This window comes from Ambystoma mexicanum, chromosome 8, assembly GCF_040938575.1.
Source record: "Ambystoma mexicanum isolate Mex_15411 chromosome 8, UKY_AmexF1_1, whole genome shotgun sequence".
Lineage (NCBI taxonomy): Eukaryota > Metazoa > Chordata > Amphibia > Caudata > Ambystomatidae > Ambystoma > Ambystoma mexicanum.
The window spans coordinates 111312795-111325783 of record NC_090929.1 but is presented as its reverse complement, the minus strand read 5'-3'; the positions used below and the strand labels follow the sequence as shown (position 1 = coordinate 111325783).

General features: G+C 45.8%; 1 protein-coding gene across 4 annotated transcripts in view; it reads right to left on the bottom strand.

Moving 5' to 3' along the window:
• The window catches only part of SCAI (suppressor of cancer cell invasion), an 877065-nt gene extending 866668 nt beyond the window's left edge, over positions 1-10397 (bottom strand). For 2 of the 4 annotated variants that reach the window (XM_069609437.1, XM_069609436.1), the window contains exons 1-2: positions 10265-10391; positions 6643-6704 (exon numbers count right to left, since the gene is read on the bottom strand). The gene's annotated coding sequence lies outside the window, so the exon portion shown is untranslated. Of the gene's footprint in view, positions 1-6642; positions 6705-10264 lie in introns of all 4 variants that reach the window. The other 2 variants (XM_069609434.1, XM_069609435.1) reach the window with 2 other exon arrangements.
• Positions 10398-12989: the final 2592 nt, after the last annotated feature.

Sequence of the window (12989 nt, the reverse complement as noted above, 5' to 3'; positions counted from 1 at the left end):
AGAATATCTAACTGGCAATTTCGAGCAAGGAAATTGGCATATAACTGTGGGTGGTAGGTAGCCCAAGGACTACCTATCCAAGGTGAGGACATAAGGCCTGCCTCAACAATTGCATTAAACATATAACTATTTGGCGTCATTGGAAAACACATCCCTCTCTAAAGGTTCCCATTGTTTTTCAATAATCTTTTTTCTCTTTTTAGCAATTTTCACATGCCCCATTGAAACGATTAATCTGGACAGTCGTGTACACACCACTCAGTAAATCACGGTTCAATTTGCAATTAGATATTCTGCATCGAAGCATGGGGCATCCCCTCCTATAACCTGGAACTGCTGAACTGAGGGCTGCCGTTTGCCAATAGCTGTGTGCAGGATAGTTTCAAAGACTCAACCAAACAGACACTCTCCTTTGTGGCCTCTGAACTCCTAACAGTTTTAAGAGAATATCTTTTAATTTCTTGTAAATTAGTAATTCTTTCCAAAGCCTCCTTGTTCAGCTTAGGCATTGCCAACCAGTCCTGCTGCTTGTTAGATATCTTCATGATTCCTACCCAGGGCCATTGGAAAATTAACTCAAGGATAGTGATCACTATGTGTTCAATTAGAAGTGCAAAATGTCATAACATTCCTGAAGAACAAAACAGTCCACGTTGACTGAGGAACGGTATTACTTTTCGTGTATGCCGAGACATGCAACTTTTGCTACAAAGATTCCGGAAAATTCCGGGCAGAAGCACGAAGTACACCTGAAAATCAGTGCTCTATTTGTATCCAATTTTACAGTCCAAACATTTGCACCAATTACTTTAACATGTTTTGCCTGAGATCCTGAAGCCCCTGGTAATGGTATTGTTTACTTATTCCTATATCTTTCAGCAACTTGGCCGGTCCTATGTGTCTAAACATGTCCTGCTGAGCACTCAATTTCCTTAACATTTCCTGCAAAACAATCACTTAATATCAAATGACGTTTAAAAGGCCTTGCAAATGTCATTTACTCGAATTGCCTGTGGTCTAGATAACTGTTAAGTACTGCAAATTAAAAATGTCCTATTAGAAGTCTTAAGTTTATTACATTTCTAACTTGTAATGAAATAATTTTTCCAGCAACTGAACGCTGATATGTTCAGTAGAAGATTGGAAGTTGCTCACCAATTAATTTGATACGCAAAGATTTGCTCGCTGCGCACAAAATGTCGGGGACGCCTGCCTTAGGAAGACCACATATTCTATCTACATGTGCACTTTAATATATGTAGATGAGCAGAAGTACCTACACTTTCCAACCATATGGATTCACTGTACCTTTATATATTGGTCTCCCTCTATACATTTAAAAAAAACATTCTAGACTAAAGAAATAGCCATGTTTTAGTTCATGTTCGTAAAAGATTTCATTTAGCATTTTCACCAAAATAATGTTTTTTTAACACGTTTCATTAATCCTAATAAACTATTTTACTCCTTATATTTTGCCAGCGATCATAAAAACAGTATACGTGTCCACCAAAAGAGGGTTCTGGCCATCATATGCTGAAGTGGTAGATCGCAAAGCGCAGTGAGGGGTGGAGCGTCACAATTTATAGAAGAATCACTTGAGATCACAAGAGAACCACCAAAAATCTTGCACGAGACTGCTGTCCATCCAAGCTTTCAGCTGGTAAGAAGGCGTACGAAAATCCCCGGTTTGATGTCGGAGATCAAATGACTTGTAGGCCACAGATCAAAGACTGCACTAAACCCCAACCCCATTCAGAATGCATCTGCAACTAAAATACTACCACACAAGACTGCTGCACACTACCAAATGCTTCCAGCAATCAGGTGGTAAGATTTCAGGAAAAGAAAAAAAGAAAAAAAAACACTGAGTTTATTATCAAATGGTACCAACGATAAGGCATTACCTGAACCAACTGCAAGATATGGCAATGTACTGACGGGTGCCCATCATTTGATATGGTGAGGTTTGCTTTTTGAGAAAAGAACCTTACTTTCCAGCGGTGATGTGGCAAATGGACAACGCTGTGCTTAAAGCAGGCAACACTGTCATTGGAAGAGAAGAACTGTGTAGGCCTTGTAGGTAGATCACTGCCAATATAAGCTTGCATGCCACACTAGTTTGGAGAAACGGCGATGCAACAGTCAGCTTATCTTTTTAATATACCTTTTTTTTTTTTAAAAGGTGTTAAAAAAAGTAGATCGGGATAGTTCTAACACAAAACAGCAGAAAATGAAGGCAGAGCGAGGACAGCAATACAAAAATAAATTCTTGCTCAGGTGTCACTATTAGCATCTTAAACATCTATAAACTAGGGTGATGACGCCATCTGTACACTAATGTATGATGACTGCAGTGAATAACAGTACATTGTAGAAAAGAACAACAACAAAAGCTGGAATCAAACGATCTCAATAACAGAACAAACAAATTCTGTATTGATATCCAGTGGCATACATGAAATTGACTTGGTGCGATTCTCATTTATTGGTAGAATGCCCTTGCTCATTTCTCTGGTCCTATGTACTCTATTTCAAAAGTGGCTGTAGAACTACTCAAACAGCTAATTCAGCAAGAAATCTTCCAAAGTGGTCAATTGGAATTTACTCAGGATAACGTTTGGCGAGTATATTTAAAAGGAATCATGCTGTATTGCTTTTTATACAACAGATAATCTATACTAAGCCCACCTTATGGTACCCCCGAAGTTGTGAAGCAAACAGAGGACGCAGAGCGGTGACACAGAATTAGTGTAAGGACATTTGCTCATGATCTGTACAGTATGCAATATCGAACACTACCCTGCAGTTCTACAGTCTATTCGAAGGAAGGCTTTACCGGCAAGCTACACAATGCCTTCCGTTTCATTGGGCAGCTCTTCAATAACAGCGCATGGGAAGTCAGCCATACACGGTAACAGCTTTTATTCATATATGTTCCATCAAGGGGGAAATGAATAACCTGAGGCAAAAACATCTATGAAGGTGACTGTTAAACCTTGCAAAATGTCGGCGGAATAGTCTGGAACGGCGTTACAGCTCTCGAATAAGGAAAAGCTGCAGAACTGCAGTGGCGTCAGCTACGCATTTCAGCGGCACCATCCCAAAAATATCGTCTTCCATGATAACATTCAAATGAAAAAGGTAATCCTGAACATGAATTAAAGACTAAAGTATGCAGACCGCCATAGCAAAGAGGTACCACTTGAAAAAAAAAAAAGATTATTTGAACTACCAAAAATCCACACAACTAAAAAAGGCAACAATGCATTTGGATGCGTTCCATTAAAGGCCTCTTCAGCCTTGTGGTCCATTTGATCTGGGGCAGCTGAGAATGATGGCAAGCTCATCATATAAGACTGGAACCATCTTATGTTGGATAGTTTTCACACATCGTGTCTCGTGGAAATGGTTAAATTTCATGAAGCAGAAAATCCACAAATCAGTCGAATTGGTCTCCCAGCAAATACCAGCTCTGAAGAATAGCTGTGCCACCAAAGCCCAGAAAAACACTTGATACCGATTTTTTTAAAATTAGTCCTGCAGTACAAATGGCAACCCAAAGCACAGCAAAAACGAGCTAACCACAGAAAGACTGCATTTCCACCGGCCTTGATACAGGAGTAATCCTAAGGAAAATGTACTGGGTATCCACATTCTAAAGCAGAAGAAACACACTTGACTAGAGGAGGTCTCCACAAGCATGACCCAGCAGAGTAGTATCTAGGGATACCTTGGCTGCTCTTGGCCTGTGTCTGAATGATGAGAAGACTGAACTCTTGCTTATGGGAGCACCGGCCAGAATCAACAAACTTAGCAATCAGTTCCAGTCTTTTAACATTGACGGCATTGACATTAAAGTGACCAAGGAAGTAAAAACATTGGGTTTTTACCTGGACTCAGCCTTGAACCTACATAGGCAAGTTAACGCCACAGCATCAGCAACAGCTTATACATGCACGCTTATTCATGGCTGCAAGCCATTGCTATACACTTCCACTTGCATTACACTTGCAAGAGCATTCATTCGCTCGAAACTGGACTATTGTAATGCACTTTACTTGGGCTTGAATAAACAAAACACTAATAAACTGCAAATCGTACAGAATAACGCGCTAAGAACTGCCTTAAGTATTCCCAGAAGACAACGTATTTGAGGCTAGACGGAACAGCAACTGGCTATCCATCAAGGATAGGATACAATTTAAAGTAGCCTCACTTGCACACAAATGTCTGAATAACGCGGCCCCTAAATACCTTATGGATCTTTCTGAAAAAAACATCTCAACACGTCCCTCAAGGACTGCACAGTCCTTCTGTCTAAAGGTCCCCAGATACAAGCTCAATAAAGCAGGTGGAAGCAGTTTTCCTATCATGGCAGCTCAGCTATGGAACTCTATGCCCACCATCTTAAGGACTGACTAGCCTTTCCACAGCTTCAGAAAGAAAGTTAAAAATTGGCTGATCGCTCAGGATGCATAACTGTCTCTAGGCGATTGCGCTGACTCATTGTCCAGAACGTCATGCTCTGTGTATACCTATATGTAACCTGATGCACTGCGTTGTAAATTACGTTGTAAATTGCTCTATATTCCCTGTGATATATAATATTGTTAAAGAATAGGGATAATTTACAGTATCTTTGTATTGTCCACCTATATTCCCCCGTACTTGCTCTGACATCTGTCATTTGGAAGTAACTCTGCAATGCGCCCAGATACCTCCGGGTGTGGAGCACTATACAAATAAACAAACATCAAACAAACCTTCCATCAGACTCCAAAGGGGGAGTGGTTTGCATAATGTAAAAGGTGGCCACGGCCCCTTTTGGTCTCAGCTCCACTAAACAGGGACAGTGTATTAAGCCCCCGTCCATTAAGGCGCCGCAGCAAAATAGAATCAATACGGTCAATGGAGTCTCAAAGGAGATGAACCGCTGGGATACTGGTAGGCGATTGTCAACATCACTACAAATTGGCCTCCACCCACAAAACTCTTTCAAAACACTGTACCACAAAACCAGCCCAACGCAAGCATCAAAGACGAATGAAAAAGGGTCTCCAACACAGTGCAAATGTTACAGAGCTACCAAACATTCCGCTTCAAAATGCCAACTGAACTCCAAATAGAGGAAAGAAAAAAAAAAGTTACTAAAATATACATCAAACTTGGAATTAAGAAGAACTTTTCCATATGGGTGTCTCTGCGCTGTTGCAGCTTACTAGAATGCAAAGCCCGGGCACTGGCTCATTCCAGGCACACAACGGTACCGGAAAGGTCTAGTGGGGAATGGTTTGTCTCATTACCTATCAAAACTAGGTAAAAATAGATGGTAACATATATATATATATATATACACACACACACACACACACAATACAAAGCAACAGTCCTCTTTCTAGTGCAAATCTAATTTAGCCATTTCCTTTAAATTTTGTAGCACCAAACCCACCACACCAAGGTTGTCTGACCAAATGTCTGGTCTAAACAAAATGACCACCCAAAAATTCACAAGAGAGCAAGTAGCTGCCGACAGTTTTGTTGTGAATTCATCGACGTGACGTCAATTGTCACAATGAAGTACGGCCGCCAAAGAAAATGGGTGACCGTGCATAACCTGCATTGTCTCTTCACTTGTTCACTGCCTGGGGGCCGGGGGGGGGGGGGGAAGTGTTCTGCTGAGAGGAATTTGGTGAAGGAAAAGGTCTTTTTAGACTTTTCTGAAGCAGGAGTGTGGGGAATGCTCATGGTAGTAGGGAGAAGACCAAGCCGCTTGGGGGGATAGCAACGCAAAATGCCCGTCTCCGTGGCCCTTGAGTTTGGAGCGAGTGGTTGTGAGGGGAAGAGAGTTGCTAGGTGAAGCCTAGGACTCTATTCCGGTGTGCAATCAAGATAACAAAATCACAACTGCAATTTTGATTTTACCCTTTCAAGCATACACTTAATTGAAAAGTCAGCAGAAACGTATCCAACAGAAAGTTGGGGGTCCACAGACAGATTGAACATTTAGAGCATGCCAGATTCCGGAAAATTCTGGGAACACAGAAGCGCCCATGGCCATGGGTTCTATGATCCAAAGACGGGGTCCATTGAGCGGATGCTTTTGGGAAATACCAACAGAACTGAGATATTTGAAGGCATTTGGGGATTGATTTCAGTGCGAGTTGCGCACCCGCGCTCCGCATAGCCGCATGTTCTTAAAGTGATCTCTTAATATTCTAACTGCCCATCTAAGCGGATATTCGCCAATGGATGCTTCCAGAATACTGGAGATGTGTGCAACCCTAGTCAATTGCCGCAGTGTCCCTTCCTTCATGAACCCGTTACATGACAGAAGGATTACTGCGCAGGATTCCCAATATTACGTGTGTCTTGGTGGAAATACATACAATGTGTACCGTATATAGCACGCACCTTGGCACCAACATTCCATGCACTTCCACAGTAAGAAGACACTCCTTCCTAAAGCACACCCTGCGGGAGATGAGATGGAAACATGGTGTGGAAGTAGGCTCTGATGCCATCTCGCTACATTTTGGTTTTCTAGCAGGGCTCTGTGCTGATAACACAATACATGGTCAATAAATGCGTCCTTGAATTGATGGTGTGATTTGAAGCTGCAGGTCTGCATTACAATCTTACCTTTGTTTTGCGTTACCGGTGCAGACGAGGTTACTTTAATTGCTATTTCCACAGCAAAGCCCCTAGAGAAAAGGAAAACAGATGGCATTAAAAAAAAAAATGTTTTTTAATTCGGGCAAGGCATCCTCCTGCATAGAGCTACAGAAAAACTTGAAATCTGAAACTTGCCTTCACTCCGCCTCTCCCCTGTTGATCTGTCTGCTTCGGCACAGGGCACCTGGTGGCCACACACCCGCACTGCCTCCTGGCAACCCTTGCACTTGAGTCTGTATCTGTAACCCTACAGTCCCCTTACCAGACACCTCTTGTCTGCGCTTTAACCTTGCACTTGCTACCTTGTTGGCTGCACTACCAGTTGTTGTTTTATCCCTTGCTCAGCACTTTCCACTCCTCCCCTCTTCCTTGCACTTCCCTCTCCCCTGCACTTACGCGTTCTCAATGTCACTGGGCCTAGAAAGATCGTTGTTTTGTCCTCCCTTGCCTTGTCACGCTCTGAAACACTTGTGAATGAGCGCACGATACAAATAAAATATATCATAGCTAGTAGACATCTGGAAAATACACGAATGATGAAAGGAGGGGAGCGGGAGGCTGTTCTCCAACTCGCCGCTGAGGTGCAAGGAGTAAATCAAGTGATTTTTGGAAACATTGTGTATGAACATTCCCGAAGAGAGAAACATTTTTGGATCCCAAATTCAGCACTGGATTTCATATGAAATGAAATGTGTCCCATCTATAAGGTGTGAAAGTGGCATAGGTCCACCCGGTCGTCTTGTGCAGGGCTGCCATGCTTCTGTATTCCCGCCCAGTGTTCCCCTCCAATTCCCTTCTGTACCCAATCCATTTCCTGTGGGGTGTGCACGTGGTCCTGTTAATGCAACATGGCCGTAGCCTTTTAACTCTGCTTGTGTGCACACTATAAACACTGACGATCTTTGGATCACAAACACAGTCCATTCAAGTACTGGCCAGTGGCTGCACGTTTTGGGTTTTGTCACGAGGACAAGCAATGGATGTTCAGGTCATTACACGTGAAAGAAGCAATGACGGGGCGAAGAGTGGAAGCAGCACAGGGGGCGCGATCCCAGCCGGAGTGCAAGTCACCGGCCAGAGGAGTGGCCGTACCCATGGCCAGGAAACCTTGGGTACATGGACATATGCTTTGCAATTAAAAAAATAATCGGTACTGGTTGTGTTCATGGTGGAACCTCAGGGGGGTAGTAGGGATGGGCATTTTGGTTATTACAAAAAGGGATGTAGGACGGTCTTACAAAAATGAGAATTTGGCATTCAAGAAAATAAGACACTTAGAAGTCGTGCAGAAAGGTCACCTTGGGTTCTACAGATGCGAGAGTACAGACGAGTCATTGTCGGACAGTAATGGAATGAAGGCACACAGGACATTTCTACAAAATGAGGACATTTCAACTAAAGGAGGCCAAGAACAACATGTTGGGTGAGAGATAGGGACCTGCTCTCCCCCCACCCAGTCCATCCGTGAGTCATACAACTGCAATTGTACCAGAACCTGAGTCTATGGCTGGAAAAGGTGCGTGCAGGCAGCTGTGCTTTCCAATAAGAGGGTGTTTTAGTAATGCACGATGAAGCATGGCCTCCCAGACAGGGCAGCTTCCTCCGGGTAAATGGAAGTAACGCCAGTCTAGCCATGGCAACTCGCCACTTGCAAGACTCCTCATAAGCTCTGTCTGCAGCAGGTCTCTAAGCTGCTGGTGCCCTCCGCTGCTCTTCCAAGGCTGCTCGCAGCATGGCCTCCAAGACAGGGCTGCTTCCTCCAGGTATATGGAAGTAACGCCAGTCTAGCCATGGCAACTCGCCGCTTGCAAGACTCCACATCAGCTCTCCCTGCAGGTCTCTAAACGCTAGGCTGCTCGCTGACCACATGCGCCGCTTCCAGCGAAATTAACGTGTTCTCAGACCACTGGGCAGCCCCGATGACACCCACACAGCCCTAGACATCTCCTAGACAGGCGCTTGGAGACAGGCAGACTGGTGGTCCTCCTCCTGTGCCATTCGATTGGAGCTGCCTGCTATCTTCTTCTAAATTGAGCTTCTGCGAGGTGCCCCCTACCCCTCTCCATGGTCAGGCTAAAACAGACAATCCCCTCCCTGGAGTCAATCATCCGGAACTGCCCCTGTGCTGGGGCAGGCTACTCATCCTCTCTGCTGCTGCAGACTGCCCCCGGACCCCCCAGCTCCCCCTGATTCTTGGGGCTGCTCCAAGTGGCCCCTGTAGTGCTGCAAACTTTGATTTCTACCTCGATATTAGTACTGCTGCAAACTACACCCGGTCCCTTTTCTAGTGAAGGCTGCCCCCTACCTCGGTGGTGATAGTACTTTTAATCAGGAGTCCTGGCGGTGGGTACATATTTAGACAATCCCTGTACTGTTGCAGACTGCTATCAGCCCTCCTGTGCTGTGGATGCAGGCTGCCTCTGCAGCTGCTGCCTGCTCCTTTGCGGCGGAGGCCTGCCCTCCGGTCCCTGCTGCTGCTGGGAGCTGCCCCCTGGCACTTGGCTGATCGAGAAGCCTGTTCCTCTGCCCCTGTGCTGACGCAGCCTGCTCTCAGAGAGCTTCTGCACTGGTGCTACTGGTTGACTGAGCTGCCTGTTGCTGCAGTAGTCTGCTCTGTGTGCTTCTGCTTCCTTTGTAGTCTGGCCCCTGTTGTGCTGCAAGCTACCCCCGGGCCCTGTACTGCTGCTGCAGGTTGCTTCTTATGCCTCTGCTTGTGCTGCAGGTGGCTACACCTGTCCCTATGCTGCAATAAGCTGCCTTGTGCCAGGGTTGTGTTGATGCTTTAAGCCCGTCTGCTGCCCTCTGCCTCTTTTTCCTGTTGCTCCCTGCTCCTGTGCTGCTGCAGGCAACCTTGTGTCTTTGTGCTGCCCTAGGCAGTACTCTGCCCCCCAGCGGTGCCACGGGCTGCCGCACACTGCTCTGTGCCCCCATGCCACGGACTGCAATTGCATGCTGCTCCCCGCCTCTGAGCTGTTAGCTGCCCCTTGTGTCCTGCAATATGCTCCAGACACCTCTGAGCTACTACTCTCCATCCTTGTGCAGCTGCAGGCTGCTGTCTGCCACGGTGCTGCACCTCCCTCTGCGAGGAACATGCAGCTGCCACTAAGCTGCTGCATGCTTCTCCTTACCCCGGTGTATCCCCCCAGGCCCCACGAACCACTCACCTAGAGCTGCTCCCTGCCCTCAGTGCTGCAGCTTCGTGCTGCTCTCCTACAATAATACGCCCCCTCTCCGTGTGCTGCCCCTTGCCCTTATGCCACTCCATTGCAGATGGTCCTGTGATGCTGCCCACTGTACCACTGCATCGATCCATCCACCCTCCCGCCCCCATCACTCACCTGGAACGCACCTCTACCGCTGCAGGCTGATCCCCGCCCCTGTGCTGCTGAGACTGCCACCTGCCCCCTGAAAGATGTCCCTTTACTGCCCCCTTATCCCTCCCCCCTCCTTGACACTCACCTGGAGCTGCCCCTGTGATGCTGCAAGCTGCCCTCGGCGACCTGCTCTGCTGCAAGCTGAATCTGGCCACTGTGCAGCTCCAGGGTGACCCCCTCCCCCTGTGCAGCCTCCTCCCCCGCGTGTCACTCACCTGGAGTTGCTCCTGTGCTGCTCCCTGCCCGCTGTGCAGCTCCTCTCAATCCCAGGCTGATGCTGCTGCTGCTGCAGTACAAACTGCAAGCAGAGGCTTCTGTTGTGTGCAGCGCCCTGCAACCTACCACCAACGCGCTAGTTCCCTCCTCTAACCCGATTGGAGAAGTCTGTCTGAATTCAGAAGTTGGACTTCTGATTGGTCGCCTGGCCCGCCAATATTACTCTGTGTCACTCCGCCGGGTTTGATTCTGCACCGGTGTAGCCCAAGGAGGGCGTTCAGCGCCATCTTCTGGAGACCAAGCGCATGCGCACCTGTTTTACTTTCATTTTCTACCATTGCCTCACGTAACCCTGGCTTCTCAGCATGTAAGGGTTGGGGGTGCACCAATCTAGTTTCCTTTCAATGCTTATTTCACCAAAATTGCTTCCCCCTTTTTTTGAATAGCGCATTTTCATTTATTTGGATTGTTAAGGCTAAGTCTTTTCGTTACTTCCCTCATTAAAACATGCTTGCTCAGGTTTGGCTAACTTGCTTCAAGTAGATTATGTGGCTTTATACTAGGCTCTGCTGTCATTTGCATGGTCTCTAGGCGCTCTGGCAAATCCGAAAGAAAGGGAGTGGTTGAGGTTAGTCAGGAGAGAGGGGAAAATGCAAGATAGCTTTGCTGTTGGGATGCTACGTTAAGGTCACTTATTTATTTGTATTTCCAGCGTTTGGCTTGATAAACCTTTCGCCTTATTGTATGTATGTATGTATGTATTTAGTTTTTATATAGCGCCGATAGCCCACAGGCATCAGGGCGCTTGTACATAAAACACTGCTCCTGCAAGACCAAAGACAGACAACACGTAAGGGACGAACAAACGGTACAGCTAACTAATAAGCGACACGAACTCTAACTAGGACCTGCGCCCACGGATTCTTATCTAAAGAGGTATGTCTTCAGCCTCTTCCTGAAGACTGGGAGACTGGCTTCGGACCTAAGTGATTCAGGGACGCTGTTCCACAGTTTGGGAGCCAGCACGAGAAAGGATCTACCCAACCCTGTTTTTAGCTTAAACTTGGGCACAAGCAGAAGACATTTTCCACCCGAGCGAAGGTTTCTGGTGGGGTTATTCAAAACTTATTACACCATAACATTTAGAAATAATTTACATCGTATTAACCACCAATAAAAACAGTTAGATATGTCAGTTCCCACATTTATAAAAAATACATATAGTTTACATAAAAGGCATTTACATCTTCCTCAAATTAATCTAAAATCACACATTTGTAATTGTATCTAGAATTACTCATTCACAAGACCAGTTCTTTTTAAAAAGCACACCACTTCAATTGTTGTACTAACCACATGCCCACTTCTCAGTAGCGACAGCATGATTTCATTATTGTATGAGGGGAAAAATAACTAAATATGACTCAGACACATAGTTCGCGCCTCACCCAGATCTGCGCATTCTACTAAAATATGAAAAAGCGTCTCCAGCTGAAAAGGCATGCCGCAATACCTGCAAATATCAAGTTGCCTCTCAGCCTTAGCTCGGATAAGAACGTATTTCTGTTAAATGTATTCATACCGCGCACCGTTACCATTTGCATGGTCTCCAGGCGCTCACGTGGCTCTGTAAGAAAGTGGGTGTGGTAGGTTAATGAGGGCAAATGGATAGGATAGAGGTTGTGCTCTTATATTGGTGCTTGCAGAACCAGGAGAAACTGGCGTCTGTACGTGTCGTCTTTCTGAGTGTGTTTGGATTGTGCGCACTGGGATTATTGTGTCCAGATGGGTTTGGGTTGAGAAAAACAAGGTCGGGACCCTCTTTTTTGAAGGGGGCTTGACTCAAGAGGGTAGGAAGTACAGTAAGAGCAAAAGTGAGTCGGTGCTACCCTAACCAAGGGCGTGACATAGGGTCACAATTTTGCAGCAGAGCTAGACAGTTGCTAGCTTCAGAGAAAACACCTTCGATACAGAAATGTTTAAACAATACTTTTAATTTATACTAACAAAAAACAAGAACTATTTACAAACGGCGCCGTGGCGCTGAAGATGTACATTGTTAGGTACATTATGGTGTGCATATTTGTGGGTTAGTAAGCAGAGTGACAGAGGTATTTCATGTATTGCTTGAAATGACAATACAATAACATTGTCGACACACAATTAGGTGTTTCTGGTTTGGATTACAGATGGCAACTGTCATTGGCTGTATCGAGTAAAGCAGCGCTGCTTAGTGGTATCGAACGGTCTTCAGGACAGTCTGTTTGTGGTCGGGTTGAGGTTTAAAGGACGTCCACCTAAGGATGACAGGGAACTGAGTTAGTGGCGGGAGGGTGGTTTCTGATAGTTGTAAAGAGAGATGCTGCAAAATAGTGGACCTACCATGTTCAGGTAAGTAGACGCCTAGGTTCAGGTCTTGATGGTCCAGTGATAGATTTAGACTGGGAGGCTATCTGCGAAAGTCAGAGGCCTAAAGATGAATAAGAAGGATATGAGTCAGGTAAGTTGACCAAGTGCATGAACAACTAAAGTGGCTAATGGTTGTTGTGGTGGAGCCATTATGGTGGTGTTAACCAGAGCCTTAGGTGCAGAGTGTATGCTGCCCGAGATGGTGATGCTGCTCCGAGTTATAGAGTAGCGACGGCATGGCCGTGATATTTATAATACCATGCTGTTCGAATTATTCTGTGATGGACAGATTATTCATAGTGCCGGATAGCACTG